This window comes from Rhinoderma darwinii, chromosome 5 (genome assembly GCF_050947455.1).
Source record: "Rhinoderma darwinii isolate aRhiDar2 chromosome 5, aRhiDar2.hap1, whole genome shotgun sequence".
Taxonomy (NCBI): Eukaryota; Metazoa; Chordata; class Amphibia; order Anura; family Rhinodermatidae; genus Rhinoderma; species Rhinoderma darwinii.
In genome coordinates, this window is record NC_134691.1 from 174,734,947 (window position 1) to 174,760,509 (window position 25,563).

A 25,563-nucleotide genomic window follows, 5' to 3' on the forward strand; every position below is an offset into this window, starting at 1 on the left:
CAGATTTTTACAAAAGTCCTAGAAGTAGATAAAGAAGAACAAATCAATCAAATGAGTCAAACATATTAGACTTGGTCATTTATTTATTGAGAAAAATATTCCAATGTCACATATCTGTGAGTGGCAAATGTTTGTGAACCTTTAGGGCTAGCAGATAATTTGAAGGTGAAATTAGACGCATGTGTTTTCAATTAATGGGATGACAATCAGGTGTGATTTTGCGACCTGGTTTATTTAAAGAACAGGCATCTATCAAAGTCTGATCTTCACAACACATGTTTGTGGATGTGTATCATGGCACAAACAAAGACGATTTCTGAGGACCTCAGAAGAAGAGCTGTTGATGTTCATCAGGCTGGTTTAAGGTTACAAAACTATCTCTAAAAAGTTTGGACTCCACCAATCCACAGTCAGACAGATTGTGTACAAATGGAGGAAACTCAAGACCATTATCACCCCCCCCCCCGCCCTCCCAGGAGTGGTCGACCAACAAAGATCACACTCAGAGCAAGGCGTATAATAGTCTGCAAGGTCACAAAGGAACCCAAGATAACTAGTAATCAACTAAAGGCCTTTCTCTCATTAGGCAATGTTTATGAGTCCAGCATCAGGAGAACACTGAACAACAATGGTATGCATGGCAGGATTGCATGGAGAAAGCCGCTTGTTTCCAAAAATAACATTGCTGCCCATCTGCAGTTTGCTAAAGATCACCTGGACAAGCCAGAAAGCTATTGGAACATTGTTTTGTGAAAAGATGAGACCAAAATAGAGCTTTTTGGTTTAAATGAGAAGTGTTATGTTTGGAGAAAGGAAAAAACTGCATTCCAGAATAAAAACCTCATACCATCTGTGAAACATGGTGGTGATAATATCATGGTTTGGGCTTGTTTTGCTGCATCTGGGCCAGGATGGCTTGCCATCATTGATGGAACAATGAATTCTGAATTATACCAGCAAATTCTAAAGGAAAATGTCAAGACATCTGTCTGTGAAATGAAACTTAAAGAGGCTCTGTCACCAGATTTTGCAACCCCTATCTGCTATTGCAGCAGATCGGCGCTGCAATGTAGATTACAGTAACGTTTTTATTTTTAAAAAACGAGCATTTTTGGCCAAGTTATGACCATTTTTGTAGTTATGCAAATGAGGCTTGCAAAAGTCCAAGTGGGTGTGTTTAAAAGTAAAAGTCCAAGTGGGCGTGTATTATGTGCGTACATCGGGGCGTTTTTAATACTTTTACTTGCTGGGCGCTCTGAAGAGAAATAACATCCTCTTCTCTTTAGAACGCAAAATCTGGTGACAGAGCCTCTTTAAGAGGGTCATGCATCAAGACAACGACCCTAAGCACACAAGTCATTCTACCAAAGAATGGTTAAAGAAGAATAAAGTTTTGAAATGGCCAAGTCAAAGACCGGACCTTAATCCAATAGAAAGGTTGTGGAAGGACCTGAGGCGAGCAGTTCATGGGAGGAAACCCACCAACATAACAGAGTTGAAGCTGATCAAGCCGATGTGCAGGACTAATAAACAATTACCGGAAATGTTTAGATGCAGTTATTGCTGCACAAGGGGGTCACGCCAGATACTGAATGCAAAGGTTCACAAATGTTTTTTACTGACAGATATGTGATATTTGACCATTTTCCTTATTAAATAAACAAACAAGTCTGATATTTTGACTTATTTGTTTGATTTTGGTTCTCTTTATCTAATTTTAGGACTTGAAAATCTGATTTTGTTTTCAGTACATTTTATGCAGAAATTTAGAAAATTCGGAAAGGGTCAAAAACTTTCAAGCATTACCATAAGTGTTTTTGAGCTTCTATTCATGCCATAATTGTCCATACAGTTGGTCTGGAACAAAAACACTCAGATGTATAAATGTGTCCACCCTTAACTTTTCCTGAATTGTGTAAAGTTATACAATTTTTCATGATATCAATTCAATACAGTTTTATGCTATCCAGTGAAAAAAAAGTTTACCTAAGCGGATACATTTTTTTTCATGGGAGTCTATGGGCGATGGATGGCCGATGGATTGCATCCGTCAGAGTCATTTCTCCAGGTCCAGTTAAAAAAATAACATATGCATTAAACGTATACCTTTTTAACATGGGAGCATATGTGTGATGGATGGCTGATGGATGGCATCTGTTGCTGACTTCCTCGAAGGTATACTTTTGTTACATGTTTCTTTAACATTTCACTACACGCATCTCGGAATATGTCAGATTTAGAGATAAGTTAAGAGAGGACACATCTGTATACTGTACAGCATCCATAGATTGTAATGGGGGAACACATATAATAAAGTGTGTAGTATATGTCAGACAGGTTTCTGGCAGGATAACTTTTTTTTTTACTGTATAGAAATGTGTTGGCAGGTATACATTTTTAAAAAAAGGAAACCACTTATAAACAATATATATTGATGTTTGTTTGCTTCTTTGTAGTTTTAGTAGTCAATGGCAGACAGATCCAAATGTAAGGGTACACATTTAATACACTAGAAAAGTTTACATTTGTATCTTTGGATTTATCTAACAGGACCAAAATTTGCGCAAATGTATACATAGAACAGTAAACAAAAAACAAGTATATAGTTAGCATAATGTTGCATCCCATTTCTGCTATATGCATTTCTCTTAAACAAAAATAAATTAATAAAAATCAATGATATGGACAAAAGTATTGGGACACCTACACATTACCCCTACAGTAGATTTTATGATATCCCATGCTAAATCCATAGGCATTAATATGGAGTTGGTCCCCCTAAAACAGCTTCCACTTTTCTGGGAAGGATTTCTACAAGGTTTTGGAGTGTGTCTGTGGGAATTTTTGCCCATTCATCCAGAAGAGCATTTGTGTGGTCAGGCATTGATGTTGGTCGAGAGGGCCTGGCTCACAATCTCTGTTCTAGTTCATCCCAAATAAGGTTAATGTGGTTAAGGTCAGGGCTCTGTACAGGCTAGTCAAGTTCTTCCACACCAAACTCCCGCAACCATGCCTTTATGGACCTTGCTTTGTGCACAGAGGCACAGTCATGCTGGAACAGAAAAGGGCTCTCCCGACACTATTCTAACAAAGTGGGAAGCATATAATTGTCCAAAATGTTTTGGTATGCTGAAGCATTAACATTTCCCTTCACTGGAACTAAGAGGCCTAGGTGAACCCCTGAAAAAATAACCCCATAGCATTATCCCTCCTCCACTAAACTTTACAGTTGGCACAATGCAGTTAGGCCGGTAACGTTCTCCTGGCAGTTGCCAAACCCAGACTCGTTCATCAGACTGCAAGATAGAGAAGCTGGATTCGTCACTTCACAGAACACGTCTCCACTGTTCTAGAGTCCAGTGGCGGCATGCCATACACCACTCCATCCAACGCTCGGCATTGTGCTTGGTGATGTAAGGCTGCATGCAGCTGCTCGGCTATGGAAACCCATGCCATGAAGGTCCTGGCGCACAGCTTTTGGGCTGATTTTAATAGCAGAGGAGGGTAAAAACTCTGCAGTTATTCAGTCAGCAGAGCGTTTGCGACTTTTATGCATTATACGCCTCAGCACTCGGCGACTCCGCTCTGTAACTTTACATGGCATGCCACTTTGTGGCTGAGTTGCTGTGGTTCCTAAACGCCTATACTTTGCAATAATGCCATTCACAGTTGATCGTGGAATATCTAGGAGAGAAGAAAAATGACGAACCAGCTTGTTGCAGTGGCATCCTATCACAGGACCACGCTCAAATTCAGTGAGCTCTTCAGAATGACCCATTTTTTCCTCAAATGTTTATAAAGACAGACTGCATGGCTAGGTGCTTTATGTTATACACCTGTATATATATATATATATATATATATATATATATATATTAATATATATATATATCTGTCTATATATATATATATATATCTATATAGATATATATATATATATATATATATATATATATATCTATATATCTATATATATCTATATATCTATATATATATATCTATATATATATATAGTTTGAAACTGCACAAATGTGGTGTAAACCCAACCTCTTTTTATTCATCTTTGCTTGTATGATAATATAAACATTTTATAGATATATTTGTCTTATAAGGTGTGCATTATCATTATTTTTTTTGCCAGGAGCACTGTGTTCTTTATTACCTTTTCATCATATATTTATAACATAACATAGTGCAGATGTTTATTCCTGAATTACAAAATATAAAATCACAAGACAAGTTAGTCTTGTGCAATCAAGTTAGTTACAGAATGTAATTCCCAATTTGAGACAGAATCACTTAACACATTTTATATGCATAATGCAAGTGTTATCATTATGAAAAACCGGCATGAAGTTGCTGAGATTAGCACATTTTAGATGTTGTCCATTTAAACAAAAGTTTGCAGGAGTTAATGTAAGCAATATTGTATGATATAAAATATCCAACTAGCCAGGAAATGTAATCGTGGATATGAGTCATCTTGCAAATGTTACCCCAGCTGTTTGTGCAGACTAGGACAATTAGAAATAAAATCATCAGTTACTTACAAGCAGCAATTACAGTCATTTTTATAGTCAGAATGTCCAGCATTCACAAAATGTGGTTTGACTAAGCAACAGTTATTTGTCGGTAAATCTGGTATTTGAATTTAGTCAATACCATAACTTGAAAAAAAAAAAAACCTTGACCCTGGCTCAGTTGTGGTAAATAATGTAAAATGATTACAGGAGTCTAAAGAAGATTACGTAACATTATGTATGGCTTCTGATTAAATATTTCACAATTCATTTGGTTGGATTTTATTACTAATATGACGTCAATGTGACTGAAGAATAATATCAATAATACTAAAAAATTGTGATGAAGAATCAGTTCATGTAATGTTTTATTGTCCGTGGGACTGTTCACACCTATCTGTTATTGTTTTTTTTCTACTTTTATCAACATTTTGTAAGAAAAATATTTTTGGAAATGGGTATCAAAAAGTATCCTATTTATTTCAATGAGATTGTGTTCAATTGCTTTTCATCACTGCCATCGTCTCCTTTCCAGGTCAAACAACGTCTGTACCATATGTTAGAACATTAAATACTAAACAATATAACCCAAAAGATTTCAACAAGTATAATGTATGCTGTCAATGTCCGATTGGTGTGAGTCTGACTGCTGTGACTCCCGCCCTTCGTAAGATAAACAACAATGATTAATAATATTTAATTATATAATAATAAATATAAATATTAAAACTAACTAAAAAACAGAAATTAATAATTATATATAACACAAGTAATAATAAAAAACTAAAGAAAACTTATTACAATAAATTGAAAAAATGTAATGTTTATAATGACCAATAAAATAATACCTCTAATAGGCCAACCATGTGGCCTTTTAAAAAAGTGATGCCGAGCCGCCAACAGGAACAAAAATGGCATGGTGCTTTCCCACTGCTAGCACCTTTTTACAGCAATCAGCAGAGTTGCTAAGATTAAACCCCCATCGATTAAACATTGTTGGCATATCCTAGAGAAATGTCATAAATGTATTAAAAAGGATCCGTCACTAATTTAGTAATGCCTTATTTCCTAGCTAATCTAATAGGTGCTGTCACACTGATAGTGCAAGGGAAAATTGTGTCTTAAAAATGTCATTATTTTAGAAGTTAGGAGCTTTTTTTCTAAATATGCAAATGAGGCTATACTAGACAAGAGGGTGTCAACACCAGCGGTTCTCCTAAAGTTAAATATATAGTAATTGATGGCTCTTCACTCAAAATGTGTTATGGTTAAACTTGACCAAAGCAGGTAAAAATTAAATGTTGGGTGAAATCTTTAACCCCTTCCCGCCGCAGCCCTTTTTCAGATTTTCATTTTCATTTTTTCCTCCCCAACTTCCAAAAGCCATAAAGTTTTTAGTTTTCCGTCGATATAGTCCTACGAGGGCTTGATTTTTGCGGGACGAGTTGTAGTTTTTTGTTATCTTTATTCTGTGGGTCAATACGATTACGCTGATACCAAATATATAAAGTTTTTTCTATATTTTACTACTTTTACAAGTAAAAACCTAAGTGTAAAAAAAAAAAAATTATTTTGTGTTGCCAAATTCCGAGAGCCATAACTTTTTTAATTTTTCCGTCGATTAAGTGGTAAGAGGGCTTATGCTTTGCAGGATAAGCTCTAGTTTTTAATAATACTATGTTGGTGTACATGTGATGTTTTGATCACTTTTTAGTTAATTTTTTGTGGGAGATTAGGTGACCAAAAAATAGAGATTCTGGCGTTTACAATTTTTTTTATGGCGTTCACCGTGCGGATTAAATAATGATATATTGTAATAGTTCAGACTTTTATGGACGTGGTGATACCAATTATGTTCATCTATTATTTTTTTACTATGCTCTAGGGGGAAAATGGGAAACTTTATTTAACTCATTTTTACTTTTTTTTATTAGTCCCCCTAGGGGACTTCAACCAGCGATCATTAGATTGCTTGCACAATTTGCTTCAATACTAATGTATTGCAGTATATCGTGATTCTGCTGGGGCAGAGCTTAATGGGTGCACAAAGATGGCGGACCTGTGGGCCTACATTAGGACCCCAGGCAGCCATAGCAACCATCACCCCCTCACGATTGCGTTGCGGGGGGTGCGATGAGCTGTTAGAGGGTGTCGCCCCCCTCTTTCTAACGATTTAATGCTGTGGTCGCTATTGACCGCAACATTTGATGAGTTAAATGAGCGGGATCACACTCAAGCATGATACCACTAGTTACTCTGAAGTGTCGACTGTAACAAACAGCCGACACCGGCATTGTATGGAGCGGGTTCACTCCGTGAGCCCGTTCCATACTTCCCCTACCCGACTTTAGCGTATGGATTTGTCAAATGTCAGGAAGGGGTTAAAACCCCAAAATTATGAACAAATATATAGATCTTTTTACCGCTCAAACGATCAGTAGTAAAGGCAGTCCAAACGTCCAACAGTATTTTCGAGGGCATACTCTCCTCCAGCCTGTGTGCAAAAATATATTCCAAGTCCACCTTGTGTGCTCTCAGGTCTTGTTCACCTTGTAGTTCCGCAAGGGGTACGGTCATCTCTCGATCCAGGATCTCCTAATCGGTCGCTAACCTATATCTTCAAATAGGAAACAAGGGAACAGATAGTGCAACACCTTTTGGGCCACTTCACTTCACACTTTTATTCCATACATACAAGATAAATGAGCATAAAAAAATCAAAAAGCATGCGGCACGCCAAACTCTCTAGCCCCGGGCTAGACTGTGACAGACTGTAACAACCCTTTGAGAAGGGTCAAATATTTAGTAAAGCAGGTATGTCAGGAGAGCTGACAGGACCTCTTGTATCAATACTCAATTTACAATATCTAAACATTTGTAACATTGTTTGCCAATGGCTTCAAATATGGACATTGGATAATTATTTACAAAATAACCTAGTAAGGTTGAAAAAATCAAAAGTCTATCTAGTTTAACCTATAATACCACAGTGTTGACCCAGAGGAAGGCAAACCAACCCTTATGAAGTAGAAGACAATTTCCCCATCTTAGGAGTAGACTATCCTTCCCTACTCCAAATATGACAAAATATACTATAAGGCTGACAACTTTTTGTAAACAATATCCAGTCATTCATTATTCTATTGTCTACTCATGGTTTATGGGTCAAATCCATATCCATATGCTGTTATAAAGATCCTTAAGGTCTGTCATTGCATATAATTACTTTAACCACTCTAGATTTGTCAACAGGCAGCCAATATATTAACACACTATTCTAAGGGAATGTTCACACGGTTAACAAAATATGGCTGAAAATACGGAGCTGTTTTCAAGGCAAAACAGCTCCTTATTTTTAGGCATTTTTAAATCAAACTATCGTTTTTCACTGCGTCTTTTACGGCAGTTTTTGGAGCTGTTTTTCTATTGAGAAAAACGGCTCCAAAAACGTTTCAAGAAGTGACATGCACTTCTTTTTATGGGGCGTCTTTATATGAGCCATTATTCGAAAATGAGGCGTAAAAAAACGCCCCATCGTAACAGAATGGCGTATTTCCCATTTAAATCAATGGGCAGATGTTTGTAGGCATTCTGCTTCCGATTTTTCAGCCGTGTTTGGGGACGTTTACAGCCCAAAAAATGGCCGAAAATAGCCCGTGTGAACATACCCTAATACTGGTGCAAAATGGCAAGTGTCTTAATACTTTATATTCCCCAGGATATCATGAAGAAAGAGATTTCTTTGCAATTTTTAGTGTGCATGTGTTATATAAATACTTTCACATCAGCATCATATATTATAGATGGCTACAGAATAAATAACACATGCTGTACTACTTATGCTTTTCACTTTTCAGATTAAATATTGTATCTAGCTTTTCCTTTTGGTGCATGCAATATTGAAAAGTAGAGGAAGAAAACATTGAGGCAAATTACAAATCTTGACATGTCAGGGAACATGGAATGGAAAGATAAGAAAACAAACAGTTTAATTGTCAGCCAGTGGTTTTAAGACAAATTAATGGTAGAATCTCATTTTCAATTCATCCACTATTGATATAATAAAACTGAAATGGAAAAAAAAAAAAACTGAATATCAGCGGCATGAAAATGGCCCTTTAATAGAGTTTTGGACATGATAGGTGCTCAAAGTGGCAAACCCTTATCACACATTCAGAATAGCATAAAAGATAACCTGTAGGCCTGTCAATTTTAGAATGATGACAATCATCAGTTGTGGAAAATATTTAAAATGTTAGGAAACTTCAAGAAATACATTGGAGAGAAAAAATATTTATTATTTTACTTACATTTTCAGTTAAGCTAGTTTAAAAAATATATAATGACTATTTTTTTTAAATATTTTTCATATTATTTACATTTTGCACAATTAGTATCGAGCAGGCCAGGCTTTCAATGTATTGGAAACTCAAAACGGCAATACACTTCATTTGTTCAGTAAGTTTTTTCTTATATTTCTTGATTCCATTTAAAATTTTGTAAACAGCATGTGGAATGTAACTAAAATAATTTCTTCCAATATGTTCTATCACTAAACAGATGTATTACTAAACAGCTCTGTATTTTCAGACATATTTTGTTAATCGTGTGAACATACCCTAAGGGTATGTGCACACACAAAGTCAAAAACGTCTGAAAATACGGAGCTGTTTTCAAGGGAAAACAGCTCCTGATTTTCAGAAGTTTTTTAAGCCATGCGCGATTTTCACTGCGTTTTTCGCTGCATTTTGCACAGCTGCTTTTGGAGCTGTTTATCTATAGAGTATATGAAAAACGGCTCCAAAAACATCTAAAGATGTGTCCTGCAGTTCTTTTTCATGGCCGTTGTTTTACGTGGCCGTTTTGAGAAACGTCCGTGAAAAAAAAAACGGCCCGTCGGAAGAGAACGCCGTTTTTTCCATTGAAATCAATGGGCAGATGTTTGAAGGCCTTCTGCTTCCGATTTTTCAGCTGTTTTTCGGGACGTTTACGGCCTGAAAAATGTCTGAAAACACTCCGTGTAAACATACCCTAATTCTGCATAGTACTGAGGTCTTATTCAGACAGGCGTATTGTTCCCATCTTTAACAGTCTTTATTCCCGATGTTACACACAGATTCCTACTGAGCCAAATTGACAGTATCATAAAGAACTTACAGCACCATATATTCGGTACAAGAGAACAGCAGGGGGTCCAGGTGTTACATCCGGAATAAGAACTGTTAAACACAGGTACAATACGCCTCTCTAATTGAGGCATAATTCTGTATTGTTAAAGGAAATCTTAGAGACACATGCAATAAAGTGTGGAAATACTTGGCATGCAAATAGAAAAACAGATGTATTAATGCAAAACCCATCTGGTCTTAATGTTCTGTAGAGCAATGCAATATATTTACCATGTTTAAGTCATGGAGTAGGTTACTATTTAGTATTTATAGGTGATGGCTAATACTTATGTTCTCTTATTTAAATGTATTATATATTAAGTTCCAGATTGTACAAGATCAAAAAAACAACTAAAACTTTTCTTATATAACAGTCTAATTACCATCTAACAAGAAATTCCATTCCTACACAGAGGCAAATTCCTCTCTTATTTACTGTTTTGTATTTCATAGTCATTACCAAATGGACAATTTTCTCTCTAGTGTCACTTATACATCTGGAGTACAAAGAAATAGCTCTGTAGATACTTGTTATTTTAGTAATGGATTATAGCCAACAGTTGTAACTATATTATATTTTGTGTATTGATTTCATCACTGTAATACTGTGTTGCATTTTTCATTCAATAATGTACTGTACTTTATGCATGCATTCAGAGAATGTAATCTTTAGGGCATATAAACAGCACTTCTCATCCAATGGTTTACATATTTACACTGGAGTATTCTACATTTATATGCTTAGTTTCTTCACTTTAATGTACATTAAATATTTTAGACTTGACAGATTCTACAAAAGTAAAACATTAAGGCTTAATTCACATGACTGTGAAAAAAAATGTCCATTAAAAACTGATCAACTGACAGCTTTTCATGGCCATTTTGCATCAGTGTGTCTCTAAATTTTCATCCATTTCCAGTCTGTCTGTGTTTTTAATGGTCGTTTGACTTCCGTTTTGCAACAGTTTTTCATGGCCATTAAAAAACTGATGAATTTCAGTTGTCAGTCTTTTTTTGTCCCAACCCCCTGAAAACCCCCAAAGGAAGGTCACATGTTCACCTAGACACTATTTACAGCCTCCCTGTATATGATGCCACACACATCCCTGTATATAATGCCACACATCTCCCTGTATATGATGCCACACATCTCCCTGTATATGATGCCACATGCCTCCTGTATATGATGCCACACACCTCCCTGTATGTGATGCCATACACCTCCCTGTATGTGATGCCACACACCTCCCTGTATATGATGCCACACACCTCCCTGTATATGCCACACAGCTCTCCTGTATATGATGCCACAAAACTCTGTATATGATGCCACACACCTTCCTGTATATGCCACACAGCATCCCTGTATATTCCACACAGCCTCCCTGTATATGCCACACAGCCTCCCTGTATATGATGCCACACAGCCCTTCTGTATATGATGCCACACACCTCCCTGTATATGATGCCACACAGCCTCCCTGTATATGATGCCACACAGCCCTACTGTATATGATGCCACACACCTCCCCATATATGATGCCACACACCTCCCTGCATATGCTGCCACACACCTCCCTGTATATGCCACAAAGCCTCCCTGTATATGCCACACAAACTCCCTGTATATGAGGCCACGCAGCCTACCTGTATATGATGTCACACAACTCAATGTATATGATGCCACACAGCCTCCCTGTATATGATGCCACACAGCCTCCCTGTATATGCCACATCCTCCCTGTATATGATGCCACACAGCCCTCCTGTATATAATGCCACACATTTCCATGTATATGATGCCACACACCTCCCTGTATATGCCACACACCTCCCTGTATATGATGCCACACAGCCTCCCTGTAGATGACACACAACCTCCCTGTAGATGACACACAGCCCCTTTGTATATGATGCCACACAGCCCCTATGTAGATGATGCCACACAGCCCGACATGAATGCCCTACATACTCACTGATGCAGCGCTGTCTTCTTCAGGTAACATCTCTCATCTTCACGGAATCTGCGAAGGCGGCATGATGACGTCAACATGTCGCCTTCGCAGAACCCGTGAAGATGAGAGACCACACCTGAAGAGGTTGGCTCTACATCGGTGAGTGTGTCATCAAGCCGCCAATAGCCAGCAAGGGAACTAGTAATTCCCTTGCCAATCCCCATGTCACAGATTTGTTTTTAACGGTTGTTACATGTATTGACAGCCGATAAAAACGGATCCATTGACTTCTATGGGGGCCATCAGGCTGTTAAAACGGCCAAAAATAAGACATGTCCTATTTTTTGATGGCCAATATTCACGAGCCATTAAAAAAACGACCATGTGAATACACCCATAGTACATCATTGTTCGTGTGACGAACGTTTTTCACTGTTGTGTGAATAAGGCCTAAGTGGCCTGTTGTTGCTATATTTAATATATTGAATGTTTAACTGAACATCTCAGTATTTTGACTAATTTTCTAAATGTTTTTCACAATTTTTTTTATTAGAAAACTGGCAGTAAATAACAACAGGTGAGACCTCGCATTGTTCCTTAGTGATGGCTATATCTTCTAACATGCATGCACACTATTGGAGAATAAAGCCCTCACTACCCTGCTTTATAGATTAGTATACTGATAAACCGGTATACCAGTCATTATAAATACCCCTTTGATGTTAATGAAATTCTCTAAAAATATAACCCATACACACACACACACACACACACGCACACGCACGCACGCACACACACACACACACACACACACAGTTCTTGAAGTTGATGTGGTGGAAGCAGGAAAAATGGGCAATTGTAAGAATCTGACAGATTTTGACAAGGGACAATTTGTGATGGATAGACAACTGGGTTAGTGCATCTTTTTTAAATACCAGGTCTTGTGGGATATTCCCGATATGCAATGGTTAGTGCCTGCCACAAGTGGTCAAAGGAAGGAAAACGAATGAACCGGTAACTGGGTCATGCGCACCCAAGGCTCAATGATGTGTGTGGGGAGAAAAGACTAGTTCATCTGGGCAGATCCCACAGAAGAGCTGCTGTAGCACAAATTGCTGAAAAAGTTATTGCTGGCGATAATATAAATTAGTCAGAACACACATTGCATCACAACTTTCTGCTTTTGCAGCTGCGTAGCTGGAGACCAATCAAAGTGCCTGTGAGCATCAGAACTGGAAGAAGGTGATCTGGCCTGATGAATCACATTTTATTTTACATCAAATTAACAACCGGGTGCGTGTGCATTGCTTATATATGGAAAATAAGACTCCAGGGTGCACAATGGGAGGAAGATAACCTGGCAAATTCAGTGTGATCTTCCGGGCAATGTTCTGTTGGGAAACCCTGGATCCTGGCATTCATGTGAATGTTACTTTGGCATGTACTACCTAACTAAACATCAATGCAGACCAAGTATTCCTAAGTATATACCATGACAATGGTATTACCTAACAGAAGGTGCCTCTATAAGCAGGATACTGTGCCCTGCCACACTACAAAAATAGTTTAGAAATGTTTTGAGGAACATGATAAGGAGTTCAGGGTGTTGACTTGGCTTCAAAGAAACCCAGATCACAATCAGGTCAAGAATGTGTCACGGTCACAGGGTATGTGGACCCACTAGGCTGCTCCACCATAGTGGAGAGGCAGCTGACCATGTCTCAGTCTATACAAAAGTCTACAGCAGTTTGTAACACTCGGGTACCTGAAATAGTCCAGACAGTAGCTGTGGCTTCAGCATGGATGGAGGTCGGTGCAGCAGTTTGCGCCAGACGTGGTGGGCAGTACAAGATGTGGCAGAAGACACTGGACGTGGCAGAAAACACTGGGTGTGGCAGAAGACACTGGACATGGCAGAAGACACTGGACGTGGCAGAAGACACTGGACGTGGCAAACACTAGTAGGCAGGAACAAGAACACAGCACGGGATACAGGTAACAGGTAACAAGGCACGGGTAACAACTGGAACGGGAAACACTAAGGGACCATTTGCAAGACAGACTTGGGATAAACTAACAACGCTCAGGCAAGGATCAGAAGGGCTAAGGCCTTCTTATAGACCAGGAAATCATGTTGGTGGATGATGATGATTTTCATGACCCTTTAAGAGCGGGCACGAGCTTGTGCGTGCGCACCCCATGGGACACAGCGGGCCGCAGCGGAAGTGAGCGCTGGTGTCTCCTAGGAAGGAGATGGGGACCAGCGCTCACAGATCCATGGCTGCGGGCGTTGGGTGAGTGAACCCGACAGCCCGCGGCCATGGACTCTACACGATCCATGGTAGGCCCACCTTGCAACTTACAGGACTTAAAGGTTCTGCTGCTAATGGCTACAGGACACCTTCAGAGGTCTTTTGGGGTCCATGCCTCAACAGGTCAGAGCTGTTTTGGTGGCACACATATATAGTGTGAAGCAGTGGCCAAAGGGGATATAAAAGTAAAATATTTGTTTCTAAGAAATCACACACTAGATTTTTTTTATGCAGTAAAAAAAGGAACAAATAAAAATATGTTGGGAAAAAACCCTTTCATTCTTTTTATCAATGATCTTATGATGGAATAGAACGTAAATTGTACGTTTTTTGATGACACAAAATGTAGAATACCAAAAACTCATCTTAATTGTGAATTATTACATGATGTGTGGAATTTAATATTGATAACTGTAAAGAAATTAACCCAGCTGATAGTAACAGTATGTCTGTCTGTACATTTAATGATATACAATATGGGATAATAGAGCAGGATAAAAACGTGGGCATAGTGGTTACTAGTAAAGTCAGCCACAGAACTGAATGCCAACAGAGACTAGAGGATTTAAAAGCAAATAACATTGTGTGTGTGTGTGTGTGTGTGTGTGTGTGTGTGTGTGTGTGTGTGTGTGTGTGTTAAAAAAAGTATAATAATTGGTTATTGACCCTATATAATATAAAAATATTCTTTGATTTAAATACATAAAATAAATATTAAACCTTTTTTGATATTGTCTGGAACATGTAGTCCAGTTTTAGTATCCACATTGTAAAAAGTATATAGGAGAGTTGTAAAATATTTAAAGAATTGCAAATAGATTAATAAATTTGATGGAGAGCTCTTATAATGAATGTCTGGAACATTTGGGCTTGCTCAGCTTTGAATAAAGGAGATTGTACTGATATGTATACATATATACTAGGTTAATGCAAAGAATTAATATATTCACTATTTATTTAAAGATCTCTGCAACAAAGTTATAATTAATAAGTGGGGAGAATGATATTAAATTGATCCAAGAAAATTAAATTGAATTCAATTAAATTTGTTGGGTCAGTAAATAATTTGGGGGGCTGGGGCTAATAATCATTGGGCAAAAAAAGACACCCACTCACTATTGATCACAGAATTGCAAGGGTTATCACAATAGGCTGGATCAGAGAGGTCAGACTTTGGCTGTTGCCACGGAATGGAGGCTGTGGATTTCAGCTGCTCACGTGTGGATGATTGCGTGGGTGCATTCACTGTGCCCCGGTAATCACAGCACCTTAAATGTAAGATGCTGGGAATTAAGGGCATGCTCCCAGCCTCGTACATTTTTGGTTCAGGGTGGAAAAGAGTTTAATAAAAAATACAGCCTGTAATTCACATTTCTATTAGTTAAATGCAGACATTTTCAGTGCACAAAATGTACCTCACTATGCAGAATAATCGTTAGATTATTTAAATCAATGTTAACCTTGTGATAAATTCTTTTTTTTCTACTTGTTAACTGCTGTAATACATCTGTGGAAAGTGGAGAACTCCAGAGATTAGATGCTCTAAATCCTTTTTTTGAAGGTCACAGATGTAGTGAACTTGTTATAATTTTACAATGATATTACTATTAAACTATTGTCTATTTTTAAATTTGTATTTTAAAATGCTTAAAGACTTTACCAGAAGTAAAACTATGATTAAATTATATAAAATTTGTTCAATAAATGTTGTACTGTAGGCTTTAACAAAAGCGTCTATTAACAGTATACTCCAATTATATCCGATCCTATTATGCAATATAGATTTGTCATTGGGCCCAAGAGCTTTAAGCTACTCCCCTGGTCAAAGGGTTACTGTAATTTAAAAATATTTGACAAGTTATAGTGACTCTGCGCAATGTTGTACAGCATCAGCTCCTGTCAGCTTTGATCTGCTCTTGGAAAGCCGTGTACAGACCATAGAAACATCTCTCTGTGGAGTTGTTAGGAAACGTCTGTCACTTTTAGGTTGTCATGACTACTAGCTAAGCTTCTGGTTGGCCTTGGTTTGAAATGCAGAGCCAATCTGTTTTCTCTGTCTGCAACCTATCAGGGCCAAGGGTGGCGTATTTGTGTCTGTTCAGTTGTTTGTTTGTTGCTTGTGATTTTCTTGCGAATGCATGTGTCGGATCAAGCTCCTGTTTACACCCTGAATCACCTTGACTACTTGGACTTGAATTAGGGGCCTCCATTGCAGATCAGGCAGAGATTACCGGAAAGCTGCGCTATTGTTTCTGGTAAAACCACGGACACCCCGACAGAAAGCCGACAGAACCCATTTAAGTCAAAGAATTCCATCAGCCGCAGGTGGTGTCCGTGTTGCAATGGAACCGTTGCATCCGGCATACACTTGTTCTGCTCCTCTGATGGAGCAGGACAACGGAATGCCCCAAAGAAGATGTGCATAGGGCCTTAGATCGAGGTCTGCAACCAAAAATATAAATAATTCTTAAAATAATAAAATTAAATATCTAAATAAAAAAATAATAAAATATCTAAATAAAATACTAAAATAAAATCTCAAAATAAAAAAAAATATTATTAACTCAATCAAATAGTACACATAATAAATAAAATACTACTTTTTTAATCTATAAAATGATGATGAGTTTTGTGCTAATCATATTAATTCCATATTTTATTGCATACATGTATTACTACTGGTAAAAAAAATTGGATGAAATTGATATTTCACACAATATTGTAGAGATGCATGCTTGCAACACCTTGCATAATAAATTTGGCAATAAAAACCAGCTATTTTCTATATTTAATATAAGACAGTCACTGCTATATTTTATAGACTTAGCCTGCACCAGCGTTATGTATTTTCTCTTCTGTAACATTTGGTAGTCGACTGCAGTCTCATAAATTTGTGGCACTGTTAACATTTGGATTTCAAATAATTTGCAAACTGCACACAGGAGCACAAAATTTCCACTGTCACCAACTATAAAAATGTGGCTAGTGAAGCAGATATTTATTTGAATTATTTTCTCTACAGTATCAGTTTTTTAAATAATGATCTTTTAATAAGCTACCGACACATAAATTAGAACATAACAGCTTTTAATGTGAGATATTTAATTCTAAAATTGCATTATCACTCAAGGTAGAGTTGTAAATTAATTCTAAGCTTGGAGCGTAATGCATGAGGGAATTTCTTGCAGTTACAAATCACAAAAATATTCTCATGCAGCCAAAAATCCATATGCTTCAACAAATATTGCAAATACGCAGTCGCTGAGAAAATTTTACTCCACCCTATTGTTCAGGTTAGCAACAACGATAAATGTTATGCCAGATTGAATGATAAAATAATGCTTATAGTTTTTTGTCATATATTATTGACATGTTTATGTGAAGAGGCCAAAATCTAAGTTAACTAACATATAAAGGGGGTGTCTACTTTTGGGCAAGCCATTTTCAAATGCTATTTTAGCATGAGAGAAGGGGAAACATTCCTGAAATATCTATAGTATGCATAGAGTGATGAGTAATTTCTGCTATGCATCGTATTCATGTAACCGGTTCAGGACCACGCTGTTTGAGCCTTCAGGACCAGACATACTGTTTTGACATTTTTAGCATGCGTTAGTTAAACTGCTATAACATTTTTATTTGTTGAACTAAGGACATAATTTTATACATATACTTTTTGCTATTTTCTAATTTTTAGGCTTTCAGTTTTAAAATATTTATTTAAAAAAATAAGCTTTTTTACTTTTCAGCTAATTTTTTTCTCATAATAATATAGTTTTATCCCAGAATAGAGTTTTTATTTGTTCATCATTGTCTACCATAAATTTTGATATATTACATGTCCATTTAAGGCTTAAGGGTTAATAGGTCAGGGCTAGCATTAAGTCAATGATTTGCATGGAGAACTTTTTTGGGGGAGTATTTTATGTGTTATTTTTATTTAATTTATTTTTACTTTATTTTACTTTTATTTTCTTATTATTATAGCTTGTCCCTCAAAGGGTCAGAAAAGAACTTTGGAGGACTTTTTTTTTTTCTTTAACACCATACTTTTCCACCTCAACTGGGGCGACAGAAATCAGCCCTCTTAGGGTATGTTCACATGGCTTATTTTTGGCCGAAAAATCGGAAGCAGAATGCCTACAAACATCAGCCCATTTATTTCAATGGGAAATACGGCGTTCTGTTCTGACGGATTGTATTTTTACATAAAAAATGCTGCAAAAAACATGAGTTGCTTGAAAAATGGCTGAAAATCAGGAGCTGTTTTCCCTTGAAAACAGTTCCGTATCTTCATACGTAATTCCATACGTATTTTCAAACGTTTTTTAGTAAGCGTGTGCACACACTCTTATAGTGGCTATTGTCACTGATACCGCTGTGCTGGGTCTTATTAGACTCAGCAGCAGTCTTCCACCAATGGCATTTCAGTGATCATGCTGCCAATGCCTCTATTCTATACACAGCGCTAATTTGGCACTGTGTATAAGAAATCAGAGTAGACTATCTTTTCTCCAGGGTTCCCGGGCAGCCATCTTAAACCCATGTCGTAAATACACTATGGGGCGGGTTTTAAGAACCTCGACCACCCGCCGTATAATTACCGTGAGCGGTCGGGCACCAGTTCACAAATTAGACAACCTAAAAGCATTTAAACAAAACTCAAATACCAGCTACTGTATAAGAAGAAAATAACATCAAGCAATGTGGACTGAATAATAAATGAAAATACAATAAATGATCTAAAAAAAATAAATATATAAGGGCTTGTTCACATCACCGTTGCCCTTCTGGTGAGGAGTTTCGTTAGGGGTTTCCGTCGTTTTAACCCCTTAATGGAAAGGCAAATGGAAACCTAAGCTTCCGTTTCCCTTACCATTGATATCAGCCCCCAAAGTTTCATGTAAGGGGCCTTTACAGAGATCCCCTGGTGTCCCCTACAAGGTGGCGGCTGAAGCCTGTGCTGACCCTAACAATAGAGCAGTGCCGTCCTGAGACACTTCAGAGACAGTATAGGAAATATACCCAAACAGAAACACGTGATTTTACAATGATGACTACACCCCTGCAGGATATTATGAGAACACCAGTGATGATGAGGCTTGGACAATGTTAACATGTATAAAAACCTATTTCAGTCAGGCTCCATGATACATTGTTCATTGTCCCAGCCTGGGAGGGGCTTACTTATGCGCACCCGCCCACCAATATCTATGTAAGGAGAGGTAAGTAACATGCTGCTGACTCGATGTCATGGAGTGATGGAGATAGCAGCCACTTGATGCTGCAATGTAGAAAATACGTAGTAACAGCAAATAATTGAAGCACAAAGCATTTACAATGTAAAAGTAAGGAACACATATAAACATCATGTGCTAGATGATTTTTTATTGAAGTGATCCAGGGGACTTTTTTGTGGTTTTGTTGACTTTTTTTTCAGGTTGCTAACTATATTATTTTATTAAAAAAACAGGGCTTCTACTTGTACTTGAATTGCAGTATTTCTTTTTTTGTTAAACACTTATCTTTTGGTAGGGGATCTTTGGGATTAAAAATATTTTTACAGAAATGTATACTTTCAAGGTTCTCACATGATTAAAAGGTTGCAAAAGACTTTTATATGACATCAATCTGTTATTAGAGTCTGAACTCTTGAACTCCCTCCAATCACAAAAACACCATGGCCTCTTCATAGTTCTACCAGACACAGCACCACTTTCATCTATGCAATTGGCCTGCTATTGCAGCTTACTCCCATTCAAGTGAAAGGGGTTAAGCTGCAATGCCTGAGATATCAACTTTACCCTAGCAATGACTCTGAACACATGACACCTTATATTGCAGAATGTTGCAATTTATTAAAACTGTGAAATAGATGTTAAAAAGGATGTCCCATAATCAACAATTACAATTGTATGATCGTTGGGGGGCCCCACCGTTTGGACCCCACCTAAGGTGAGAACGCGAACCCCTAGATCCTCCTGACTGCATCCCTGCAGGAGCTTGAATAAAGTGGCGATCGAGCATGGGACTGACTGAAACAGACAACCGCTGTACTCGGCTGTTTTCCTCATTCCCATAGACTTTGGATGTAGCAGCAGTGCGCATAATTGATTACAGCTCCATTCAAAGTCCTCCTCACTGCGGTCAAGCAGTGAGGAGTAACAGGGGGTTCAGGAACCCCCTTTCTTTCAAACTGTGGCCTCCAGCAATTTAGACAATTATCATATATCCTATTGATCGGTAATATTGTCGAGTACCTATGATACCCCTTTAATTTATTCGATTTTCATTTTTTTACCTCGTTGACTATGATTATCAAACATTTGATTGTGTGGGTCTCATGAATCAACAGTTTGATTGTTGCATCCTTTTAATAGATATTTTAAATTTTATGCCTGTTCAGTGTTAGATCTTTTTTGCATATTTTACCTGTTGTACAAGAAAAAAAAGGAATATGAGGCTACTATCAGAAGTGTGGCTAAAGGAGAACAGAGGTAGCAGTGCCTGAGGGGGCACAAAAGACCCCTCTGCAACTTAAAAAGACACCAGTATTATAAATTAAAAACGCTCACAATCGCACTCCTTCCCCTCAATAATAATATCAATTAATCTTCAATGCCAGATAACGAACATGAATGACAGGTATCTGCAGAGTAAGCCACAAGTAACAATTTTAGTTTAGCATAAAGACAAACTGACTGACCTCATTGGCAATTTGTGCCTGTACTTGTGTTCCAATAGTCCTCTAACATTAGTCTGTTTGACAAAGAGGCAATATGCTTTGTTCTAGTCTCATCCACAAAAAAATATCTGGGAGTGTAAATAAAAACGTACCTGTCATCCATGTTGGCATTTTGTGTTTTACAATTTACTGTCAGCAAGTGTCGGCTGCTTTCGTAACTGACATTTACTACTATGGGCGTTACGGAAACAGCATAGCTCAGTGATATGTCATAAATGTCCCTCATGGGAAAACCACAATAGCGACTGCGGCATTTAAACCCGCGAGCCCAACTGCCCCCCCTGCAACGCGATTGGGGGGGCAATGTTTGTCACGGCAGCCGGGGGGGGGCCTAATGAAAGCCCCCAGGTCTGCCTTCTGTCTGCCTCTGCTAAGACATGTCTCTGGCAGGGCTTAGCACAAGCCTGTAAAAATTACAATATACTGCAATACTGTATTGCAGTGTATTGTACCAGCGATCTTGGTGTAACTAATAAAATGTGTAAAAAATTTAGATACATTTCCAGGAGTGAAAAAAACTTTAATAAATATTAAAAGTTAAAAAATTCCCCATTTTTCCCCAAGCACAATGTAAAATAAAAACAACAAAAACAACTGGTATAGCTACGTCCATAAAATGCATAATTATTACAATATACCATTATTTAACTCACACGGTGGACAGCGTAAAAAAAATAAATATATTTAAAACAGCAGAATCGTTGTTTTTAGGTCACCTTAGGGCTAAAAAACAATTAAATAAACTGTGATCAAAAAATCGTATGTACCATAAAATGGTGCCAATAAAAACTACAGCATGTCTCGCAAAACATAAGCCCTCACACTGCTCAATCTATGAAAAATATAAACGTTATGGCTCTCAGAAAGTGGTGAAACAGAACATTTTTTTCTTTGTAAAAGTAGTCAAATATGAAATATTTTTTTCCTCTTTTCTGTTGTCTGGGTGCGTCTTATAGTCCGAAAAATACGGTATATAATATCTATCTATATATTTTTATATACACACATATATATTGGTTTTGGATACACCTCGTTTTGGTTTTGAATGTCTGTGGCACAGGTGTCCATCTTTTTTTGTGTATTGCAGCATTAGAAACGGCAAATGGTAGATAGGGGCCCTGTTACAGATTTTGCATTGTGGCCAAGGAGTTACAAGTCATGCCCCTGGCTTCCGTCACTTTAAAATACACTCTGTTTCATGAAGCAATTACATTGCCTCAAAATGATTCTCTCCTGTGATTACATGGTTTGGAATTGGAGAATGTGAATGGAAATAACATATATGATCAAAATGCAAACTTCCTCAACAAATAGGAATGCACTGTATCAGTGTATATATATATATATATATATATATATATAGATGCATGTATATATATATATATATATATATATATATATATATATATATATATATATTTAGATGGATATTCTATATAATATTTTATATATATATACAGTTCTTAATATTTATAAAATATTGTTTCTTTTCTCTTACAGGTCATATATACTGTAGTTTGTTCTTTTCTCAAATAGTCCAGAAAACCGGGGCTTGAAAATTTATTTTTTCTCAAAGTCTGTGTGTCAGAAAAATATGAAGCTGTGAAATTCAGTATCTGATGAGGAACATATGAAACTATAAACGCTTCCAGGAACGGACCACGGTCTTGTTGGAACTGTCAGTTATGATGGGTCTCTCAGAGCCTTTGTGTTAGTAGATAATCCATTGCCTATTTGGAAAGGAAGTTTTCTTATATAAAACAGGTGAGAGGAATAAAATAATGATTTTTATAAGCAAAAATTAGAATTTAGTATGATTTGGTAGCCATGTTTTTGTAAATATTGCAATATATATGTATATAAATACCTGTACACAGTACAGTTGTTGCAAATTTAAAGACAAAGGAGTTATTTTTTTGCACCTTAATGGATTAATTAACACGGTACAAGAAATGTAAAACAATTATATTTCAATGTTTTATCATTACTTATATATAATACTGTAAACAGTGGACACGTTAAATTTGTTAATGTTTTCTTTTCTATTATGACTATATAAGTGAAATGTTAACCTTCTACGACACTGAATTGTAAATGCAACGGCAGAGAATAATATATATGAAGCCAAATGACAATATAAAATACAGTATTTAATTTAAATCAGAACTAGATTTATTTTTAAAGCGTAGCTAACATTTCGGGTGACTTTTCAGAATAAGCTGACATATGTGTGTACATGAGACATAATACTATTTCTGGCCATTATATGACTTGTATTCTGCATTTTGTTTTAGCAGTTTTCTCCTTTGCAGACTCTATCTCTAATTCTGAGTTGTCTCTGAACTAGTGGGTAGAGCCTAACGGCTATCATGTCTTCTGTACACTGCACACAGAGAAGAAGATAATCCTGCTCTCTTATCTCTATCTATCACATATATAGAAGCTGCAGCATCATGTAGGGCAGCAGTACTGAGTAGTGTAGCTAAGAATCCAGCACTGGAGTGACATAGAAATCTTTCCAGCAGCTGGAGCACGTGTCTTTCTCATACTACTCCTGCTTTCTCCCCCTTTCCCCCTCCCCTCTCCATAGACTTCAATGGTAGGCAGTGAAGTGACAAACCAATGATAACGACCCTCTGAATATAGTTATTATGTTATTTACACCACCCGGTAAACAGCGTAAATTTCAGACACAAAAAAAGAGTGGCGAAATTTATAAATAAATTATATGTAACCCAAAACGCTATTAAAAAATACAACTTATACAGAAAAGTTCTTATACAGATATATTGAAGGAAAAATAAAAAAGTTATAGCTCTTTGAATGCGACGATGGAAAGCATAAAAAATAGCTGGGTCATTAAGGTTTAAAATACATTCGGTATTAAGAGGTTAAATACTTAAGGGGAGTCTGACACCAGAAATTTGCACTGTTTTAATTTTTCAGATGAGTGGCTCCGTTGCAGCAATGATCACTTTATTCCTCATGTGCAATGAGCTTTTTGAAGCAACGAGAGCGTCACCGTTGCTCCAACCTGCTCTACCTTCTGTCCACAGTCTGACTCTCCCTCCTTTCCTTCTTTGATTGACAGGACTGAATCGGTGCATGAGCAGTACATCACTGAAGTTTCTCCAGTCTAATTGGCTGTGCTGCGCATGCGCCGATTATGTCACACTATACACGGTTGTAGTGTGACGTAATCGGCGCATGCACAGTATAGCTGATCAGACCAGTAAAACTTCAATAATGTACTGCGCATGCACTGATTTGGAAGCAGAGGCACGGGCGCACTCATGGAGAATATGGGGCTAGGCGTGATCACGGCTTCTACACTGCATGGCCCTGTCATTTACAGAAGGAAGGGAGGGTCATTGCTCAAAAAATCTTGAGGAATAAAGTTATTATTGCTGCAACGAGCCACTCATCTGAAAAATGAAAACAGCATTATATTCCAGTAAGGCTACACTATATTACTGTGCTGCTGCTTTGATAGGCCAACTTCTGGTGTCAGGGCATGACCACACATGGCGGAATTCCTCCGCAACTGTCCGCATCAATGCCGCACCTAATCCGGGTTGCGGATTACGGCTGCGGATCTGCACAAAATGTGCAGAAAATTGATGCGGACTAGCTGCTGCGGACTGCGGGAAAAGTGCTTCCCTTCTCCCTATCAGTGCAGGATAGAGAGAAGGGACAGCACTTTCCCTAGTGAAAGTAAAAGAAATTCATACTTACCGCCCGTTGTCTTGATGACGCGTCCCTCCTTCGGCATCCAGCCCGACCTCCCTGGATGACGCGCCAGTCCATGTGACCGCTGCAGCCTGTGCTTGGCCTGTGATTGGCTGCAGCCGTCACTTACACTGAAACGTCATCCTGGGAGGCCGGACTGGAGAAAGAAACAGGGAGTTCTCGGTAAGTACGAACTTCATTTTTTTTTTCAGATACATGTATATTGGGATCGGTAGTCACTGTCCCGGGTGCAGAAACAGTTACTGCCGATCGCTTAACTCTTTCAGCACCCTGGACAGTGACTATTTACAGACGTCTCCTAGCAACGCTCCCGTCATTACGGGAGCCCCATTGACTTCCTCAGTCTGGCTGTAGACCTAGAAATACATAGGTCCAGCCAGAATGAAGAAATGTCAAGTTAAAAAAGCAAGACGTATCCGCAGCACACATGACATGTGCATGACAGCTGCGGACTTCATTGCGGAACTTTGAATCTCCATTGAAGTCAATGGAGAAATTCCGCCATGAGTCCGCCACTGCTCCGCAACAGACAGAGCATGCTGCGGACACCAAATTCCGCTCCGCAGCCTATGCTCCGCAGCGGAATTGTACGCATCGTGTAAACGAACACTGCTAAATTAAAGTGAAAGTCAATGGAGAAACGGCTCCGCTGCGGATTAACGCTGCGGAGTGTCCGCAGCGGAATTTAAGTGAAATTCCGCCATGTGTGAACGTGCCCTCAGACTCCCTTGTATCATTATAAATAAGCAAATATGCACAGTTTGAAATTTGTGGCAAATACTGTATTTGTTGAATTGACGACTAAAACCAGAGTAGCCTTTTGTATTACTGTATCTCTAGAATTTTGGATTTTTACTTTTCTTTTCATATTACAGATATACAATACATATACAGTATGTAATATTTAGAAGTCAATTGATAAAAAAACATAATAAGACTTAATCAACTTCTATGGAAAAATAAAGATCACATATTTTTAGATTCCATTTAGCTTATCAGACAGAAACATACTAATAACAAATTAGCATGCTCACAAGCACAAATAAGCAGACAACAATCTATACGTATTAGGCCTCATTTACACGAGCGTATGCGTTTTGCGCGCGCAAAAAA

The 25,563-nt window shown here is 37.8% G+C and overlaps 1 protein-coding gene across 1 annotated transcript in view; it reads left to right on the forward strand.

Annotated features, from left to right (window-relative positions):
- The window catches only part of CDH12 (cadherin 12), a 762,277-nt gene that overhangs the window by 443,094 nt on the left and 293,620 nt on the right, over positions 1–25,563 (forward strand). Inside the window, exon 3 of the mRNA XM_075826751.1 lies at positions 22,201–22,464. The gene's annotated coding sequence lies outside the window, so the exon portion shown is untranslated. The remainder of the gene's footprint in view (positions 1–22,200; positions 22,465–25,563) is intronic.